The 21,926-nt window shown below is 39.4% G+C and overlaps 1 protein-coding gene across 2 annotated transcripts in view; it reads right to left on the bottom strand.

Moving 5' to 3' along the window:
* Nucleotides 1–21,926, bottom strand: part of LOC137169538 (heparan sulfate glucosamine 3-O-sulfotransferase 5) — a 117,964-nt gene that overhangs the window by 36,815 nt on the left and 59,223 nt on the right. The window lies entirely within an intron of this gene.

Here is a 21,926-nt window from a genome sequence, read left to right on the forward strand (position 1 = left end):
GGATGCAGCGCCTGGCGTCCAGTCGGGAGACTGCGTGCTACGTTAAAATACACCCACATATGAGAATAAAACACAACTCATCGGTGTAAAATTGTTCCTCTCCTCAGTTAATTAAAACCAGCCCACCAAGTGTGCAGACTCTCTGGGATAGAGAGGAGTTTTACATTTCAAAGTCAGAAACCTGTTATGTAAACAGAGACCACCACTGTGCAGAAACTTCACATGAAAAACACTGTCCTCAAAGAACTGTCTCACAGAACAGGTGCATAAAGTTTTCTCTGGGTTTGGTTTGTGATAGTAGATACTGCTGTGTCATGAAGGAGAGTGAGAATGTATCTTAAACGTACTGCTGCAAGGAGCAAAGCACTAGTATTGCATAGTTTAGAAGGTTAACTCCCACTGGACTCAATGATGCTAAAAATGTCCGTCCTAATGGAAATGCACATACTGTGCACTTTGGAGGAAAGAATCAACCAACAGACATGCTACAGAGGAAGGAACAGCATCCTTTAAATGGGTGGGCCAAAATTCATAAATTTATCTGTATCAGCTTATATCTCAGTCAAAAAAATAACAAGAAATGTAAGTACAGAAATGCTACTGTTATGTTTAAGGTAATATAGAAAAAGACTGTAAAACGTCCTGCTCAATACATATGTTGGTCACAATTGTTTAAAGTTGTAGTAATATTAAACTGCATGTTTTCTCATTGCTAGTTGCGGCCGACAGTTGCGTGCAGGCTCCTCTGCAAGCCTCAGTGACCAACTAACAGCAGGCTTGGTAGCTAATTAGCTAGTCAGCTACAGCACATGAAACAGCTTAAAAACATATCTGTAAATGTCATTCTGGTCGGTTTAGATGCTGGTGTTTCCTTACTGTTAAATACTATTGCTAACAACACTCTGTGCCCATGACTTATAAGCTACAGTTTCCAGCGCAAGTTTGAATACTTTGTCTCATGTTCTCTTGCCGAGGGTCAGCCTGCCAGCTGCTGTCAATCAAACGCAGATACCCACACACCCCTATGGAGGCTGAGAGAAAGAGGAACATTTCTGATATTTCCCTAAAGATCTTTTTCTTCCTTTTTATTTGAAAGTAATAGACAATATATATAAAATACTTTCATTTTTGACCGCACAAAAGGGGTGACTGTGATTTCAGTTGGACTTTAAGAGTAACTACACCCAAATAACCATTTTTTGAGTAATACACTTGTTGTCTCAGATAGAATTAAAAAAAAAAAAATTACATACAGTATGTGTCTGTCGAACTACTTACTTAAAAAAGCAGGCCCACTCAATGCACCAACTGAAGGATCAAACAAACTGTTCATTCTTAAATGTGTGTACAAAAAAGATTGTACTAAAAGATGTCATAGTGAAAAAATAAAAAAACATTTTATATTCAATATTTTTAATAACTGTTGTTTTCCATGTGTTATTTATTTTTGAGTGGGTTTTGTCTTGGCTCTGCTCTATGGTTTCACAGACATCGGAGGAGGGACGCTGTGGGACATATAAAAGAGATTTGGTGAAGTCACACACTATAAGGCCACACCTCACACAGATGTTTATAATACTTATCCTTTAAGTGAACAAATATATGGGATCCTCATAAAAATGTCTGTCATGTATATGTTAAAATTAATATCATACCATTATTAGATTTTTTAAAATCTTTTCTGATTCTCTGCTTTAAATCTGGCTATTAGTTATCCCATGCAGGGTTATTTAGTGGAGCGATACCCAATTATGAGAATATTATATCAATTTTGAAGTCAAGGCACATAGTAATCAATAAGAATTATATTGTGCTTCAGTTCATTTCCTCTCACCTCAAATAGCACCAGGAGGGAGCTTCTAGGGTATGTTTTGATTACAGCGCTGAAGGCTAACCCAGAAGGTCAGGGGCCATAGGGTCACATCCCAAAGGCAGAAGGAGCCAAAGGGAAGGTGCAGCACTTTAATCCCGTAAAAGTGTGACTGCACAAAGAGGAAATCCAGTATATCACATATGATAGGGTCATGCATGCAGCAGCGAACCCCTTGCTGTTCCCTGGTATCAGTGCCACAGAGTGGAGATTAGCGCTCCTGTAGGACAACAGACTCTGCCAATCATGACCATGCTTACACATTGCAGTGACAGGAATGTGTTTGCCAAGCCTTGCAGAACAAATATTCATTTAATTTATGCAAATATGCACAAGAGTAGATTCATTTTAATTATTAAAATGAGACAGCTCTGTGTGCAACAGATTGTTGTGGTGAATCGGCTGCGTCTACACCTCCTCTCTAATTATTAACAGCAACGTTGTACTTGGATGAAACAGAACAGAAGTCAGCGAGGAGAGCAGGATTCCCACTGGCTGACACACAATGTGAGGCAAAAGGAGATAATACACTTTTCTACACTCTCTGATACGGTGTTGATTTCTGTATCTCTCTCTCTGCCTGTCTCTCTCTCTTTTTCCCTCATACCTTCTGTTTCTCTCCATCTTAAACTGCCTTACTGTATCTTAACTTAATGTGGTGCACAGACAAGCTTTAACTTAAAGGATAATTCTTCTTTGTGACAACTTGGGTCTTATTTTCATACCTACTCATATTTTCTGGCCATTATTGAGACTTAGGAGCACAGTGACATCACTAAACAGAAGGCACACGGGTCAGGAAACAGTAGTGGTCAGACAGGTTTTAAAGCTGCACTACAATAAATATTTTATAATAACAATGGCTTAAATAACTATGCAATGTGAAAAGTGTCACTCATAGTGAAGACGCCACAAAAAATGATCATCTGACTTTACACTTCCTCTCAGCTTTACGTAGCATTTTAGTGTCTTTCAGCACATTGGTTTGATTTATTGTTTAGTTCAGTGTCTCATCAGCCTCCTTTCCAGCCGCAGCAGCTGTTATAATGAAAAAGACTGATAAATCCACTGTATGCTCAACATGATAAAGTTCAACAACTTGTTTCAGTGAACCAAACCCCCCAGAATTATGAATGCCACTTTAAACTTATCATGATTGTGTTTGCACATAGTTTCCTGAGCAATTAGGGATTAATGCCAGTTTTGCCAAGAGTTTTGGGTGTGTTAACTTTCAGTTTCACCTTCATTTGGTTTAATCTGATTAAACTTTTGGCTTGTTTATATCCTGTAGGATCATCTGAATGCTTGTTATTGGCCCGTTATACTTTGTTGTAGCAATGTCAGTAAAAGTCCATTTTCAGTCCATATCACTCTTGTATACATTGCATATTGAACCAAGATTGGCTCCAAACTAGTTGTGATATCCTGCTCATAGGTTGACACTTTAAACTGAGATTTAAGGTGAGCACAGAAAAACTTTCTCCCTTCAGCAGATGAATATGAAAACAGTCTTCTACTGTGAAACTCTGTGAAACTCTGAAACTCTGTGCCAAATCTTACCAAATCTTAACTTTAGTGATGGTACATTGGAAAAGGCATTGAAAAACAATGACTCTTGTTGTTTAATTTGGAGGACACTGAAATAAAGTGGACTTAAGCACTTAAGTGATAAATATGTCTTATAAGCCTCTGCACTTCCCCTCTTTCTCTTTTAATCTGAGTGTCTCGTGTTCCTTGGAAACTTTCTCCAAAGTTTTAGCATCACTGATTCAGAGGTACCAAGGATGATGGAGGGAGTAGGTGAGAGAGACAGAAATACAGTTTGAGAAAGGAGAGAGAGAAGAAGAGTTCTATCACTGCACTGTGGATGAATGCTCAGTGCACTGATGGACTTTCACTCTACTGCTCACGAAACATGCTTACTTTTAAAAAAATCCATGCCTGCTATTACCACAAGAGGTATTAGCAAGATTAATTGGATGCATATATCCCAGCTGCACGATGGCACTTTATTTAGAAGCTTTGTTTAATGGAACCTATTGTGCGATCTGCCAACAGGGATCTTGCAATATAAAACAAGGCTCCCTGTAGTGAAAATATGAAACTTTTATTAGATGCAATCATTTCCAGCAATGGAGAAACTATCCTGAGAACGCAGTTTACAAAATTACCTACTGCTTCACACTGAAATAGCTGAACCATCTAGATGAATTACCCCTGAGGGTTTTAGCTGGTCAAATGAAACAGAAGAGAGTTCTTGCATACTTTTGTGCTCTGGTCAAACTCCCCTTTCTGCCTTTCTTTTCCTTAAGTCTAATTCTCCACTTGAGAGTTCACCCTCCGCAGCATTTAGCAGCAGTTTGTACCTGCCGTACTGACAATTGGCACAAAGTGCCTTATAGAGCTAAGTTGTCTGCTACTATAGGTGGTTTATTAAGGTACAGATAATTAGCCTGGAAATGAATGTCTTTTGGCAAGAGACAGAGCCCAGACCTGCTTAAATAAGAGTTTCTAGAAATGTAGATGTGCAATAAATAGATTTAAAACATGAATCTTTGTACCTTGGCTGCCCCAAGTAACAGTGATAGCTAATTTAAAAGCTTAGAAATAATGTGACATGATGTTACTTGGCATCAGCAAACTGTGCAAAGAATACACATATTTACCACCCAGACCACTTTAAATCAAAGGTTAAAAAGATTAATACTGGTGAGTGTGTCATTTCTCTTAATTTTGGGCAAGGGTTAGGTGTTCCTAATAAAGTGCTCAGTGAGTGTAATTCTTCTATGCACAGTTGTTTATTCTTGGCCTACAATGTACATACATATACACCAACAATATATGGTAATGAAAATCTAAGCTCAAACATACTCAGAAATCGTTCTGAGGTTTTATCTGTATCTCATGGTCTTTATTCAGCAAATGGAGCTGGTTCAAATGTCATCACGTGTCCTTAAGGAGTCAGTATGCTTCAAACACATGTTGGATCATTGAACGATGTATGACGCCCTTCCCCACTCCAAACCCCACCCAGCACTTTTCTGACTTCATAATAGGACAGACTGCGTTCAACAAGTTTCGCACACTTTTGTTTTCATTCATGTTAAGGTGACACTTTGTACAATCTATGTCATCTGAAGAATACTGAACCCTTTACCAACCTGACTACTTTAATCCAGATGTACCAAAGACTAAACCTTTGTCATCTATGCATGGATTTCATAATATACTGTATGATGAAGAAAACCTAAGCTCAAACATCTATTTACTAATCATTCCAGGGTATGAACTGCATTACGTCTTTATTCAGCAAATGGCTTAGGTGTTATCATGTGACCTTCAAATGCTTGTTAGATGATTTAACAGTGTACACCACCCTCCCCACCCCACACCTTTCTGACGTTGGAATAGGACAAATTGTGGCCAACAAGTTTTAAAAAGTATGAAGAATTTTGTCTTCAGACATGTTCAGACAACACTTTATACTAACTAGGTTATTTGAAGCATACTGAACCCTTTACCAACCTGACACACTGAAGATCTAATATTGGTGAGTCCACCTTTTGTCCTCTGTGCATGGATATTCATTCTAGTCCTTTGGGAACAGTACATGCTGAAGAGAATCAAAGGTCCACTTACTAATGATTCAGAGCTTTTAACCACATCTCAGAGTCTTCATTCAGCAAGCGTAGCTCAACACATGAACTAAATGCATACTGTTGTCATGTGTCACCCGACACATCAACAGTATAAACCCACACATCAGGTTTACTAGTGAACAGAAACATGATGGTAAGATGGTGTGTCCAGGAAACCCACTCACACACCAATATCTTCATTTAACTCCAACCACCACTTACAACATCAAAGATCAATGAAAACCCTCCTACACAGAGCAGAACATCTTGTCAGTGAGGAGGAGGATAGAACCAGGGAGGTGCATCAAGTCTGGGAGTCACTCAATGCCAACAGCTATAAGAAATGGTTTAAGACAATGGAGTGGTGTGTGGTCATTGACCAGGAGTCAGTGGATAGCTGGAGAGAGATTCATTCACATGCAATGCCAAAGACATTCCTTCAGTTGTGATTTCCCCAAAATATGTACATGAATGTGATTCTACATATCTGGGAATAGTACTGTTATAATGCTAATAGAAACCTCCTATACTGAGAAAAAAACACTACTTTAAAATTGGAGTGGACAAAGACGCACTGTATATTTAATCTCATAAAATTACTCATATGTTCCAAGGGAAATAATAACTCTAAAATATAGGATTGTAAGTGGGCAAATTCTGTCCCCAAAGTACTTGAAAGTTTACTTTATAAAGTCATTCAGCTTTCTGGAGTCAAAGTCTATCTGAAGAACGCCCAAAACAATCCCCTGTGTTAATGCGGCTATGATGTCCCCTGCTGCTCTCCTAGTTGTGTTTGTTAATTAGTTTGCATGTCTTTTGTGGGGCTAAAGCAGTCAAATAATTAACAATGACAAATAGCTTTCGTGTCCACTAGCTCTTATCCCACCTCTACAGCTGTGGGGATCTCAGTCTTGAGCAACCTGTTTTTATCAGGCCACAGGAGCCAAACCAAAACTGCTAATGCGTTAATTTATAACATAACCTGGCATCGGGCCGAGACAGCCACGCACAGAGAGAAAGAGCAAAAGAGAGAGAGAGAAAGAGAGAGAGAGAGGGAGATTGGTGGATGGGTGAAAAACTGCAGTGTCACCACATGAGTCCACTTTTAGCCCTCTTGCATCAAGTTACTGTGTATGTGCTGATACAGCCCCGGGAAACAGATGTCCTTGTGTGCCGGATCGTAATTATTAATGGGTGAGACTTGCTGGTTTCATCAAAGCCCGAGCTGCACGGCGCCACATGCAGGAGCTTGATCTCTCAGTGACAGACGGGAAGGAGGGGGGGCTTTATTTGAGAGCAGGTGGACACAGGAAAGTTTAGGGGAGAAAGAAATAGAGGGAGGACATGATAAAAGCGTCAAACCAAATGCATCAGTTAGCTAACTGAACCACTACAACTAGAGCTAGAAAACAAACTGAATTAATCCAATTACTGACATCATGAATCTCTAACAGATCTAAATTTACTTTAATTGTAGTTTTAAAAAAATTGTCTGAATTTTACAAAACTGAACAGTGAATATCCACCACAAACATTGATATCTAACCAGAAGTTCAACCAACCAGTTGGCCAAAAGTCCAGTCCAGATCTGTCCAGACCGATCTATATTTGCATATGAGCAACGGATCAAATGCCTAAGTGTAACGTTAACGATGTCGCTTCTACACTTCCCCTCAGCTCTGTTTTGATTCACTCTCACCAATGTCGTTTTTAACCGCAGCAGGCAGCTATTTTAAGCAAAAAAGCTCTGATAAACCCATTGTACACTACCTGCCCAGCACCAAACAGCAGACAGACAAAGTTAGCAACTAGCTGGTGAGCATAGAGACACAACTGTAGCAGCAAAAGAGAGGTATTTTTCCCAGCAGTTTTTGTAGAAAACAGAGCTAGGACAGTGAATATTGGGCTTGCATTAATCAGGGGGCCAGAAACATGATTACAAATGAATGCTAATGTTGCTCTGTGTCTGCTGGATGTGTATATCGGCAACTGCTTGCTAACACCATATCAACTTTTTAAGGTATAGCAATATGTCCGTGTTGTGTTTACAGCTTGCCCCCAAGTGGCCATAAAATCCATTAAATATCTATTAAGTCCAGTCCAGAGGTCCCGAATCTTTAAAGTATAAAGCTTCATTTATACTTCTACATTAAGGCTTTACGATGTACTTCGAAGATGAGCGCCTCTTAAAAACTTTAACTACACGTCGGGGCTACAGCAGCTAAGGAGATACCACGTGGGTTCGCAAGATCTATGATTGGCTGCATGTCTGATGCTAGTGGAGATTGTTGGGAGTGAATACAACATTAAGAAGTTAAAAAAAAAACACTCAGTTGTCTTTTAAGACTTTTCAGTAACACACATTTAACAAAGTAATCTCCGCTGCAAACCTTCTGCTCACCGTGATCGCAACTCTATGAATAAATGTACGTAAACAATGTGATCACACTGTAGTAGTCTCCTAGTCAGTGAGGAGACAAGGCGAAATACCCAGTGATGGTTGGGATGTTTGGAGGTGTACGCCATTTCTTGGAAGCCAGCCAGCGCTGAGCTTGGTTAAGACCGTCAAGCAGAAGGAAGCTACACTGTCAGAACATCAAGAGTGATGATAAAACAGTAAGACATGTCAGAAAAGCAGAGCTAAATGTGCAACAGACAAAACACAGGAGACCTCAGCGTTGAATTTTTAGTTAACACCTGTGGGGTCTTTACAGATGCCTCTTCCCTCTGCATCAGGCTAGATGCCATTTTAAGGTGGACAATATGAGCGACAAGTGTCAGGGAGGGAACTTGTGTAACTAAGTTTGAGGAAGGGCAAACAATCCTGCATTTGGGTGAAAAACTGCATATTGTATCTTAAAAGAGAAACATTATCACCTCACACTCAGTGTATTGATTGTATTGCTATCACTGTGGATGCCTATATGTATATATGAAAGTTCAACTTGCATGTATATATGCTTGTATGTATGTAAAGGATCATTTTGAGGAGATTTGATGTACCCTGGACAATTATTTTCTAAATCATATCACAGCTCCATACTTCATTACAATTTCTCAGACTTGGTGTTGGGACCCCACATGGTTTTCTGTTATTATTTTTTATTAAAGAGTAAATTAAATAATATTTGTGTCATCAATTTGGACCTATACCCATTCTCTTTAACAGAATAACTAACAGAATAATTAACAGAATATAAAAATACAAATTCAAGTGGCAAATTGACAAACCTCTCATTTCTGTTATGAGAATTGTGGGACCTGAAACAAGGACAGAAAAGATTGGGAACCCCTGGTTTAGTAACTATACTCCATATGAGGCTACTTGGGTCAATGGTGCCAAAGCCTCACATAGGCCCTTTCACACAGAAACATGTTGCTCAGGTGAAATGCTTTTCATCCACATATATTTCAATGGAACAATGTCGGTATTTCCGTCTACTGTTTTTGCCGTTAGTCACAATGTCTACAAGTGTTTTTAGTGCGCCTAGCACCAGCTGTTGCCTTACTTGTCACTAGGATGTTCCCAGGCCAGATGGGATTTGTAATCCATACAGCATGTTCTTGATGTTCCCAAGGGTCTTTTCCCAATACCACTATGCCAGTATCCTATCCTCAACTCCTCAGAAGAGCAGCAATTTTATCACACTCTGCTCCTCAGCTCATACATGTCTGTATGATGTATTTGGCATGTTCTTCAGTTGTTAAATGACGCGCATCAAATGATGTGATGCTGTGCAACGTGGCTGATGTGTGATGCACTTAAGGGTTTTGGTCACTAAAGCTCATCTGATCAGTCCATAGGATGAGCTTTTGAATATGGATCGACCAATAAATCAAGAGCTTCACCCTAAGGCTTGGTACCCTCTTCATCAACACCCTCATCAGTACAACACCCTCATCACTGATCAAAAAGACTGATCTGAAAAATATTTGTGTACTTTAACTGAACATCAGCAGTGATAAGCAGTCGAGCTCAGCTGAGACATTACTGAAATAAAGTTCCTCGAGCCTCCCATGTTGCTGGCAGTTAAGAAAGATTTGAATATTTAGTAATGATTACATCAGTTAACTGCCATGCTGGCGCCCACATAGCAAGTAATGATGCCTCAAGTCAGTCAGTCTTAATATGTCTGTGAAACAGGTAGCATAAATTGCAATAACTGTTAAAAAACTAGCAGCTTCTTAAAGTATTAATTCCCTCCTCACATAATTGGATAGGACACCAAGGTGGCTGGCAATATTTTTTATGGGACTGACCTGTCAGGGGTGCAGATTGTCTTTTGAGGCAGAGTGATGGTTGAGTGCAAAGTGACAGTGAATCTCGGAAATTGGACTCCTTAGAACATTATTTGCCATAAATTACCAGGAGGATCTCAAGGTCAGCCTTCAAGCAAAGTGACAGCCGTCAAGCAAAGCTGAGTCTAGCTCACCATCATCAGTTGAGGCTTCATCAAGAAAACACCCTCCAAGTTTATCAGCTTGTCCCGGTGTCCTGCCACCCGCCAGCTGAGAGGGGAGCATGCCCCAGCCACATGTTAGGGCCTTTTAAAGCTGGGCCAGTAAAAGATGGTCAGTCTCCAACCAGAATTGTAGAAAACTCATAACTGAAGACAGCCAAAGCCAATTACTTGGCAGCTTCCATAAAGAATTAAAAGGTTGAACCTTGGGATTGATTTACACTTGTGTGGCGCCTGGTGAAAGGTGTAGCTGGGTTTACTGATCCCTTATGAGCTAGCAGTCCATCTACTGTATAGATTTAGCAAAGGCAATCCACTTTAATTCAGATGTTGATTAGAAAGGATTTGTAAGCAGCATTTGAAGACGACGGTGGAATCATGAAAAATAGGGTTCGACAAATACTATCAACATTATTCTAGTTTATTAGCTAAAATCAGTGAGGTGTTGATAAAAGGCTGCTAATCCAATCCAATCCACTGTAGTTTTATAAGTGCCCTGTAACAGAGGTGAATGCATGGAATATCTTTTACAAGCTGTTTCCATCAGGTATATGTCACCATTGATCAGGGAGACTGGTCTACAGGGGATTAGCCAACTCTGATCGTCCAATCTGATTCATGGAGCAGAAAATATGAGCAGTTGTTAACCACAAAGCTGTGTGTTGCTCTGGTAGGGCTTTCATCTGCTGCCATTGAATGAGTCAGACACTGTACCATATAGATGTCATTTATGTATTCGCATAACATTCACTTGAAAGAGCATTCTTGTTGAAGGTCAAGAAGCCATGGTTGTTTAGCATATTCAATGCTGCTGAACTGACCCTGATCAAGGGTTGTTAAGCCAATGTATGTATACAAATGTGCTGCAAGGATTTAAAAAAAAACAAGCCTCTTTTAAAAATGTATGCATCGATTTCCTGCCTTCCAGGTACCCCCTTGTTTTAGTTCATTTCAGGATGATCATCAACATACAGAGAATTTCTTAATATAAGTAATCTATGCTTTGTTGCCTTTATTTTTGTGTCATAGTTACATTAGAGTTGCATGCTAAAGCGATATGAGCAGAAACTCTTTTGAAACTCTTCCTGTTGATGTGTCCAAGGATTCTTATACATCTGAGATAGCAGACTCGACTGCGTAACAGCAACCTTTGCATAAAAGGACCAAATTCAGATTAATCTTTCCATGACCCCAGTCTTTTTTTTATTGTTTTACTTCTGGGTTTGAATGGACAAACCACTATCCATTCTTGGACATCAGAGCATAACTGAATGCACCACAGTCCCTGCTTAAGACTAAACCAGGCTTACTACATGACAAAAATGTAGTTTTGATTCATAAAAGTAGCAGTGATGCAAGTCTGTGCAAGGTGATTTCCATATTGGAATGAATTGAAATCAGAGGTGAACTAAAAGGGATTAAGCTAACAACATGCTTTACAATATGGCTGACAGGAATGCAAAGTAAACACAATTGTAGTTAATGGGCTAAAACAGAAACCTTTGAGATAATACATCTACATATATTTATGCATCAAGCCTGTGTGGGTGTATTTTTTTTAATCCTGTCTAAATTTTGACACATTTGGAAGCTCATCCAGTCCTGTTTTTACAGTATGAAAAATATACTGAAAATGAGTTCTAGGTTCAAAGTTGTCAAACCAGAAATCAGACTCTAACTAGTACAGAATACAGCTGTTAGACTTTTAACTACAACAGGAAAAAAAATCATGTTACTCAGATTTTAGCATCACCACACTGGTTGCCTGCTAATTTTAGGGATTGATTTTAAGATTTTATTGATAATTTGTAAAGTTTTTCACAGCCAGGCTCCAGATTATATTTCAGAGTTGATCTCCAATTACCAACTTGTGCGCAAATCATGTCTCAAAACCAAGTTCTACTGATTACCAGATAACCAGTATTTTTTCATGTCTTTCAAACTTGACATCTCATTACATTTTAACCAATTTGTCTGTTTTACTGGTTTTATTGTTTGTTTTGTATACAGCACTTTATAACGTTGATTTTGAGAAGTGATATATGATTTATTTTCATTATGTTATTATATGTCTGTTGAAGGTAAACAACAATCTGAAATAGCATTACAGCTGTATTTGTACTGACTTTGGCGAAAGCATCTGTCTCAATCACAGCAATTGATGGTGATTGAGAAGAACACTCAGATACCATATAATTTCTCAATATTGGTAGAGTTTTTTGGTAAGAACTATGTACAAACCATAATGATAATGATTTATAATCTTCTAAACAGGAGCTAGTGAACTCTCTTCCTGGTGAAAGCTACACTGACCCATATCTGACCTTACACCTCTTGTCCTTTTTTTTTTCTTATCTTTGTAGTGAAGCTGGTTGTGTCAACCTTAGCATGCTGTGTGTAGTTTCCTGACATCACACTACATGATGCGACCTCTTGCCGATGTGCTGAGCTGCTAGCATTCCAGACTGCCTCGTGCAGCTTTAATGAAAAATGTAATCCCTCGCTATCTCAGACGCCACCGTTACATTTGCCCAGACAGTCCGTCAGACTTGGGTGTCATGCGTATTCCTCCACACGGGGATGGTGACATGTGATAGCACCGGGCTTATTCTGCTTTATTCCTCAGCCCCTGGTGATAATTTCCACAGGGCGTGCAGTCAATCACGCTGTGCTGCCCTGTCACCAGCAGCCCCGGCCGTCAGTCGGACTACACCGCCTTCATGGAGAATAAACACCACCGCTCCCTGTCTCCTCATCGTCTCCACGCTCCTCTGCTGACAGACAACAGCTCGTGTGTGTGCCAGAGATAGGCTCGCTCTGAGATTTCCCATAATCATCCCCTGTTCAGCTTCTCTTTCTAACTCTTTCATTTTGCTGTGTCAGGCTTCTACACGGATTCATGCTAACGATCTTAGCTGATGCAATTTGTAAGACGCACAGATGCGGCCAGTCAAAGCAGAGTTATGAAAATGTATTTTCCTCTTTTCTCTCTGCTTGTTTGGAGATTCTCTGTTCTCAAGTGTCTTGTGTGTTGATAGAGTTAGAGGTTTAAAAGGGAAAAAGGCAACTGTGTATGCAAAGACAAACATAATCAGGATGTGTGGATGAATAAATGAACACAGACATTGTTGTTAGAAATCAATATCCCTTCTACCAGGCAACAGATAAGACTGGCAGCCTAATTATTCTGTGAATATGTGTTAATTAGAGATTTCACCTTTAAAGAGTCTGTTCACCCAAATTATTAGACATATTTTCTCTCTTACCTCCAGTGGTTTATAGTCATGCAGATAGTTTGGGTTTTACCTGCCTGCCCAAGTTTTAAAGCTGCAGTAATCAATGCTTTTATATGGATCAAATGTCTTTGTGTAATCTGAAAGGGGTCGCTTGTAGTCTCAAACGTATGGAGAATTATTACCTGACTCTGCAGTTCCTCTCAGCTCTGTGGAGCATTTTAGCATCTTTCTGCTCATTACTTTGGTTTTATGGCCCACATATGTACTACTTTGGTTCACTGTTACTGTCAGTAGCATCAGGCAGCTGTTTTGAGCGGAAAAAAAGCTCTGATAAATTGACTGGAAACTACCTTCACAGAAGAAAGGAGTGTGAATATTGGAATTCCATTCATCAGGTGACTAGAAACAAAATTCCAAATGAATGCTAATGTTACTCTGTGTCTACTGGATGTGTAAATAGGAAACTGTTTGCTAGCACATTCACTTAATAAAGTGGGATGACAACTTATTGTTCTGCCCCCAAGAGGCCAGAAAAAAAGAATGAACGCAACTTTAAGAATCCCTTCAACAGGTATTCTTAAATGTCTTACAGTGGCTTGATCACTTAACTCATCAGTAGCAAGGCAGGCATCTGTTCTGGTAGCGTCATATTCGGCTAACACAGAAGCTATGGCAAAGTTTTCACTGCAATCTATGAATGAACAATTTAATAGATTTAGGAGTTGTAATTTCTGTAAGTCAACTTGTGTCCATCTTATCCATGCTGATCGGCATTTTGGTGTCCATTTTTCTGTTGCTGTTTTTTAGAGCTAGGTAGCTTGCTAACTATGTAGGATAATGTCTCCATTCTTAGTCCTGCTTACAAAGGTCTGATTGGTCGATTGTTTCTCCAATCAGTCAAAACAGCCGTCCATAAGCACAACACCAGACTTATTTGAATCCCTGAACAAATTGGTGATGTGCGCAGAGATTTGGAAATCTGGAACAAGATGTCAAACAAAGTCAAACCCACAGCTCATTGTGATCTATATTAAAATAATCATATTAGTTTTGTATTGGATCATTTTTGTCTTGACAAAAACGTCATGAAACCTGGACAAATAACAACAAAAGTATCTACATGGCTAGAGACCACTAGAGGTAAGGAGAATAATATGTCTGTTTTTTGGGGGTTTTTTTTGCAGTTGTGGTGTACTGTCGCTTAAAGAAAGGATTAGTGTACCCAGTGATCTGTGTCAAACAACAAAAGAAGCTGCTAAACTAACTCTGACACAGGTTGATCTAATAGGTGACTTAGTGGGTTTGTTTCAGCTGTAATGTGTAGATAGAGGGGTTTGGTTGGAAAAGGGCAACTTTAAGCAATTCAAGACGATTACACTGAAAGCCCATCATTGGTAGAAAAGCTCAGCTACAACGCTGTTTGCCACCTTTCACAACCCTCCACAGTAATGATGGACTGTTTGCCCACATTCTCTGAAAAAGACACAAATTGCTGAAGCAGTTCAGAGGAGACTGCATGATGGTGAAAGACGACTAGCATCCCCCCCCCCCCCCCCCCCCAACCCTCCCTGCCAGGACAGATGTGAAAGCTTTTAAAGCGACTGCAAGTGTTCATTAGAGATAAGGGAGTTTGTCTGCCCACGTAATTGCCCAGCTCCTGTGGCAGACTGTATGTGCCAGTCAACTATTACCAGTATGACAGCGGCCTGCCAGGCTCCAGCAGCTGCTCTTGTTCCCTGACATTTAGACCCATTTAGGCTCATTAGAACTAAGAAGCCAGCGGGGCCTTTTGTGTTTGCCTGTTTTGCTCACACAGAAGATAAATGAGTGGCAACTTAGAGTGCTTTCTTAACTTGTGCGTAACTGTGGTTCAACAAGTCTAGAGTGGCAGGAGAGGCACGCGCTCAATCGGAATATGCTCATATAAACAAATGGCACTCTCTCCTCTATAATCACATCAGTAAACTGTAGGTTTGTGACTGATGGGTATTAAGACAAAGCAAGGCAACATTATTTGTAAAGTGCATTTCACACACATGGTAATTTAAAATGATTTAGACACTGAGATAAATGACAGAATAGAGCTGCAGATTTTTAGGAAAACAAAGAAGTATAAAAGGTGAGAAGAATATTTAGTGAGTGTCCAAAAAAATGGCAAATATGTACCTTTTTGTATATGTACAATGGACTTTTTTGTCAACAATCAAGTCCTAGAACAGCAACTAATGGACCTTGTGGGGAGAATATTTCGTCAAATGTAGATTTTGGGTTTTAATTTACATGTAAGTGTTGAAGGAAGTCTCGGATGTTGAGTACATTTATTCCAAATCTGTGCAGCATGTTAGCTAAAAGCAGCTTCAATGAGTTTATCTTCAATTCTGGGAACAAACAGCTGATCAGTGCTGGAGTTCCACATAGTTCTGATAACAATTTTAGATCCAAGGTTTGACTCTTAAGATACTCCGCTTCATTCCAGTTTGCTCTGATATATGATTGCCAGTAGACACAGAGTGGTGCCTTAATTGTATAAGAACTAGAGCCCAACAAATACATTGTCCATCCTGATATATCAACCAATATTAGCTTATTGCATATATATACACTGGTATTAGTGTATATCTTGGCCAATACGTAACAAGACATTACAGTACAGAAATGCTAAAGATAAGCTTGACGTAGTTCTCCATTGCATATTTTTTTCACTTTAAGTTTATTTTTACACTGTAAATTATCCAAAGTATCTTGCTCAATTGTTAAAATAAATATTCAGGGGATGTTTATAAAAATATTCTCATGTGTTGTAAAAAATAAATATGTACCTACAAATTGTTATTGGACATTTAACTCTCAAATTCAATTCTCTATTTTGATACTGGCCTCATCCAGTATTGCTCCTGCTATAGTGAGAACTAAGCAATGTAGGACAGAGCTGGAAGAACCAACACTTTTCTAATCTGTCTACAGTAGGTTTATTCAGTGTCATCTGTCAAGGACTGAAATTTAGCCAAACTTGACATTTCAGGGAATATAATTTAAAACCTTGATAAGAGCAGTCTCAATGCTGTGGAGTGACTTAAATCCAGGTTGGAAATTGTCAAAGTAAATTTTGAGTTGAATTAAACAAGGTCAGAGGCTCTGGACATTTTAGGATTAGTTAGTGTATCAATAGTGGAATATTATCCTTGTATACTGTTTTTTTCTTAACATAGTATCATATTATTATAATATCATATTATGGCTGTCTAGCACATTGTAGGAGTTTTGTCAATCTTCATTTACACCCAGCTTTACAACAAATCTCTTTCATGGAATTTTACCACTGTGGCATTTATTTATTGTTAAAATTATTTTAAGTCTAGCAGGTACAATAGCATCATTATAATTTATAATTTCATAATTTAAATTGTTCCTCACTAAGGTTTTTTCTGATAGTGATATTGATTGACTGACAACCTGTGAGACCCTTAAATATAATCATAGAGATAATTAAATCAAAGATGTGCTTCACACGCTCTGGAGCGCAGTTCTTTAGTGCAATCATTTGATTTGTTAGATTATTAAAGCTTGCACGTCATTATATAAAACTTTGACTCTGACCTCATTCATGAAGTCAAGATTAGTGGGGGCACACTCAATCACAAGTGCTGCACTGTTGCTTTGATCCAACCAAGTTTCAGTTAAAAACATCAAATCAGCTTCATGATGAGTAATTAAACCATTGACTAAAACCAATTTTCCTGACTTGTAATGAGGCTAAGTGAAGTGTGTTAGAGACAGGCTCAGAGACACACTGAGGTGAGGTGTTAAACATTGACTTGTGTGATGGAGAACACTGTTGACTCTTAATTCTGGTCAAAATAGCATATGAAACATCAAAGGTGCTACAGCTCAACATCATCCATTTGTCTCTGAGAGCTTTACAGTCTGTTGAACACACAACACCCTCTATCTTTATCCCAACTTCACACCATACACACGACATCAGCAGCATCTGTCTGTTCAATCCACAGCGACACAGCATCACTGTCATCAGAACCAGCTGTCCTGTCAGAGCTGAGAGGACAACGACCTGCTAACTGTCTTCACCAGGCAGACAAATATTACAAATGTATGGACAAAAACAGCCTCCAAATAGGCTCAATGAGATGTATATGAGAAGAAGTGTTGTTTTTATTCTTATTTCCCCCACCCCACACCCTGCCACAGCTCTATGTGCCCACCGTGAAACCAAAAACTTGCTTGTGACTGTTTGACTGATGAGTGATGTACCTTAAAGAAAAGCTCCATAAACACGGTGTGGATTGTGTTTTAGACCCTTGATTAGATTAAGAAAAAATCAACAAAAATCCCTTCAACAGCAAAATTGAAAAAAAATAAAAATAAAAAAAATTAATCAACACTTCAACATCCAAGATTTGAGAGTTGTCCATCAAAATCATTAATGAACCATGTTGCTGAAAAAAGAAAACAAAAAAAGGAAGAAAAAATCACAAGCAAACATTTTTTGCTTTAAAAAGGTTTCTTTTTGGCGTTTATATTTGTTCAATAATAAGGCAAATGTGTTTGTTTGGTAAATGGCAATATGCACAGCTAAAGCAAAATATCACTCACATGATGCAGCATGATGCGGGCCTTCAGGTGGGTTTTATTTTATTGCCTGATCTTGAGGCTCTGAGTTAAAATCTACTTTTAGGATTCTCTTTATTTCACCTTAAGCACAATAGTGTGCTTACTGTGCTCATATTTCTAAATTAATTTGTGTTTAAGTCAAATTACACAGCAAACCTGGGGACGCGTAATATTGCACACGATGCAAAGAAAGAGGCCACTGCTAGGGGCCCAGCGGCTACATTTTTTAGGGTTAATCTCAAGCAAGTGTTAATTATTTGCACACTGAGTATTTTAATGTAGCGAAATGACTGGAAACAAGTGAAACTATTGTTAGTATAACTTTAACATATAGAGAATTCATGGTTTGTGGGAAAACATGCTAAAACACCAGCATGGTCCTATTAATTTTGATTCAGCGGTTCATATGGGATGAAGAGTGTCTATACCAAACACAAAAATTTCATTTGGGCACACAGGAAGAAGTTCGAAGGTGGGACATTCTTCTCTATAGCAGCTCCACTTTGTGACTTCAGCTGACAAGACAGGTGTATTTTTATATATGGAAATCTTGCTTAATTGCAACTTTAATTTTGCCAGCTCAGTGAAAACTTTGTTGGGCTTAACAGAGTATTTTAGAATCATCTGTCTGGTCTCATTTCTAAATTGCCACTTTAAATGACAAACTGTACAGCATTGCATACTTTTAGCATTGCATAATTTCAAAGAGAATATTTTTTTGCTGCTTCTAGACAGACTGGATCTATCCTCCAGCTCCCAGTCTCCGGGGAGTGCCAATTAGCTTGTTTTTCTTGTCTTTGATCATCTGAGCCGAGATGGTGCAACATCATGCCACACTCAGGTGTTGATGAGATTATCTCCTTTGTCTGCATGTAAAAGCAGACGGTGAAAATAGATCGCATCTCTTCTGTCATTATATGTCCGGGTGAAGCATTGCGGTGCTGCAGATGAACATGATTCCAGCAGTAAAAATAACAAACGCATGCTTTTGAGGATATCTTTATCAACCAATGGTGCTTTGAAGTGGATTTAACAGAGGGCTGAGAGTATGAGAGAAAGGCAGTTAGTCTCAGAACACTGAATGAGTCTGCGTAGCTGCCGTAAAAAGCCGCCATGGGATCTTTAAGAAGGGTTTCAGATAATTTAGCCTCGGCACTGAGCCCCCTCCAGAGGACTTCTCGGACTGAGGCTAGCACGGCCGTGTCCTCCCGCAGCGAGTGACATCCATAAAGATGACAGCCGCCCTGCAGGAGATGCTGGAGGTGACACAGGAGGAGAGGCCTGCCCTAAAATAACCAAGCTGTTCGGTCCTGACGGCAGCGCCTACTGATTAGAAGTGGCAGAGGTAGCTGCGGTCCTGTTGGCAGGCACCGGGCCCATTTGGCATAACTGCACAGGCTGGTGAGGTGGTGATAACTTTAGATTGCAGGAATCATCAGGCGTGACGCTCTGTAAATGGACATCAACAGGAAAGATAAATGGTGACGAGTAAGCGAGCCAAAGATGATGCCCTGCCTGCCTGACGGATGCAAACACACCTCTTAAGTAACACAGTCTCCTTTAAGATACCCAGCACACATAAGGCAGGCTGTTGGCAAGTGGCTCAATCCCTTAAAGTTTCATCTAACCTCCTCTGGGCTCTGTAAAGGGTGGCGTGTCACATCCTGCGAGGAAAACGGAGTAAATATATGGTAAATAAACAACTTGAGGTTTCAGCTTAAAAGAGTTATTTTTCACCAGTGAGAGGAGGACGAGCAAACATCCTCTACAGTCCCTGATGAGGTGTTATGACAGTAAGTTTAATAAAGCATGAAGAAGTCATTAATAAGTAATGCTCTGCTGTGCCGACAAATAATGTGGAGAGCATCAGCTGGAGGCCCGGACTGAATCACATCAACATGGGCAGCCAAATATCAAGTCACTGAAGCCAAATCAGGAGTTATTCTGGTGAAAAAAGCTATGCTGGGTACAGTGATGCATCACTAGCAGAGAAAAACTCACATGATCATCTTGCAGGTTGGTGTTCAGACAGCTCTATTTCACTTCCTGTTTTGACATCTATAAGTATGAAAATATAATGTCCTAATACCATATAACACGATATTTTTTAAGAAATAGTTAAACTTTTCGAGAAATACATTTATTTGCTTTCTTGCCAAGAGTGAGTTGAGCAGATGGATATCAAATTAGAGCTGGAGTCAGGATGTGATTAGCCTAGCTTAGCATAAAGACTAGAGGTACGGGGAAACAGCTAGCCTGGCTCTGTTCCAAGTTCACAATTACACTTCCCAACACCTCTAAAACTCACTAACACATTGTATATTTTTTTGTTTAATCCCTACACAAACAGAAATGTAAAAAGGATTTTAGGCTTTAGGTGGATTTAGGTTTTAGAGTAACGTGCTGGAACTATTTCTTGACAGACAACAGTGTATCCATCCACCCAGCACCTCTATGCAGCGTGTCCACCTATTAAGGTGCTGCAGTTAATGTTGCAGCATCTAACAGCTGCCATACCAGTGGGCAGAAAACACTCTATTCCCACTCCTGCCAGAATGTAAATGCATTAATACTGACTGCTGATGTAGCTAGTTTCATGTGAAATAGTCTAATCAAAGAAAGTTTCCACGATGCCAGACACAAGTGTAAAAAACTGCAGACAAGACTAAAGAGTAGATCACTGTAGTGGTTAAACTTGGGGCTCAAGAGTTCTCAAGGTTTTGCAGTGATCATGTTATAAATGGTGAAAACAGCAGGGCCTAATCTTGAAAAGTTACTTAGTTTAAATGTTACAATGATAACTGTAGTTCTACTTATGTACTGTATGAACACCAATCATAATCAAGTGTGATTATGTTCAGTGCTTATGCATGTGTTTTTGTTATTTAACCACACTATGATCATATGAGCCTGCAGCAACATGTGTCTTCCATAACTTGTGCTATTTAAAAACACGCAGGCGTCCTTGTGTGGTTTAAATTGAGCATATATCGGTATGGATGAGAGGTGTTCACGTCAGTAGCCGCTTGTTATAGTTATAATAAAGTTTTAATTGCTTTATCTCATTATCAGGGCAGGGTACAGTAGGAGGATTGGTCATGAACTCGCTAACATCATGTCCAACTGTTTCCAAGTTGAGCTGAGGTAAACACCTGAGCAGGGACAGATGAATACCAGTCTCAAGAAGATTGGCAGGATGGGAATTTTCCAACATGTCAATGATCCCAAACACACTGAAAAAAATCACACAAGAGTTTTTTGTTTTTTTAAAAAAAAAGTGAAAACAATGACCTGGCTAAGTATGTCTCCTGAGTTGAATCCAACAGAACACCTTTGGAGTATTTTAAAGTGGAAGGTAGAGCAACAAAACCCCTCCAGCATGGGAGAGCTGAAAAGAATCATCTGTGAAGAATGACAGAACATCTCTCTGCAGATTTGTGCAAGAACGGTATCAGCCATGTCCAGGAGGATCCAATCTGTCATCAAAATAAAGCTGGGCACACACAATATAAAACTAGAAATACCGCCTCTGCCAACCAGTGAAGTTATAGTTTAGATCAATGTCTGTCCAGATTCATATAATATTTGTAGTGAAGACTTTGAAGGAATTTAATAAAAGGTATTAAGTGCATTTTTCTTGTATGTGTTCACATGTTTGGCCAATAAAGCTGATTCTCACAGAACACAAAGCTGTAGCCATGTTGCTGCAAGGAAGCTACAAATTCTAAAACATGGATGCTTCACACACATCTTCAACCCGGCAGCACAGAAGATCTAAACACTCACCACAGTTTCAAGGTGGGAACCAAGATTAGTGTCATCAATTCAGTATCTGACCAAATGTGAAATACGGTCACAATCTCCCCTTCTGTTCTGAGTTATGGTGTTGAATAATGGCCTGAAAAGTGTTTTTGCAGAACATTATGATGTCACAGTGAAGTTGACCTTTTAGATATAAAATGTCATCACTTCATCATTTTATCCTATCAGACATTTGTGTGAAACTTTGTCGTAATTAGTGTATGAATTCTATGCCTCCAGCCACGGCTGTCACTAGCGTGGAGGCGTAGAAATAAATGAATGGAGTCACACT

This window comes from Thunnus thynnus, chromosome 18 (genome assembly GCF_963924715.1).
Source record: "Thunnus thynnus chromosome 18, fThuThy2.1, whole genome shotgun sequence".
NCBI lineage: Eukaryota > Metazoa > Chordata > Actinopteri > Scombriformes > Scombridae > Thunnus > Thunnus thynnus.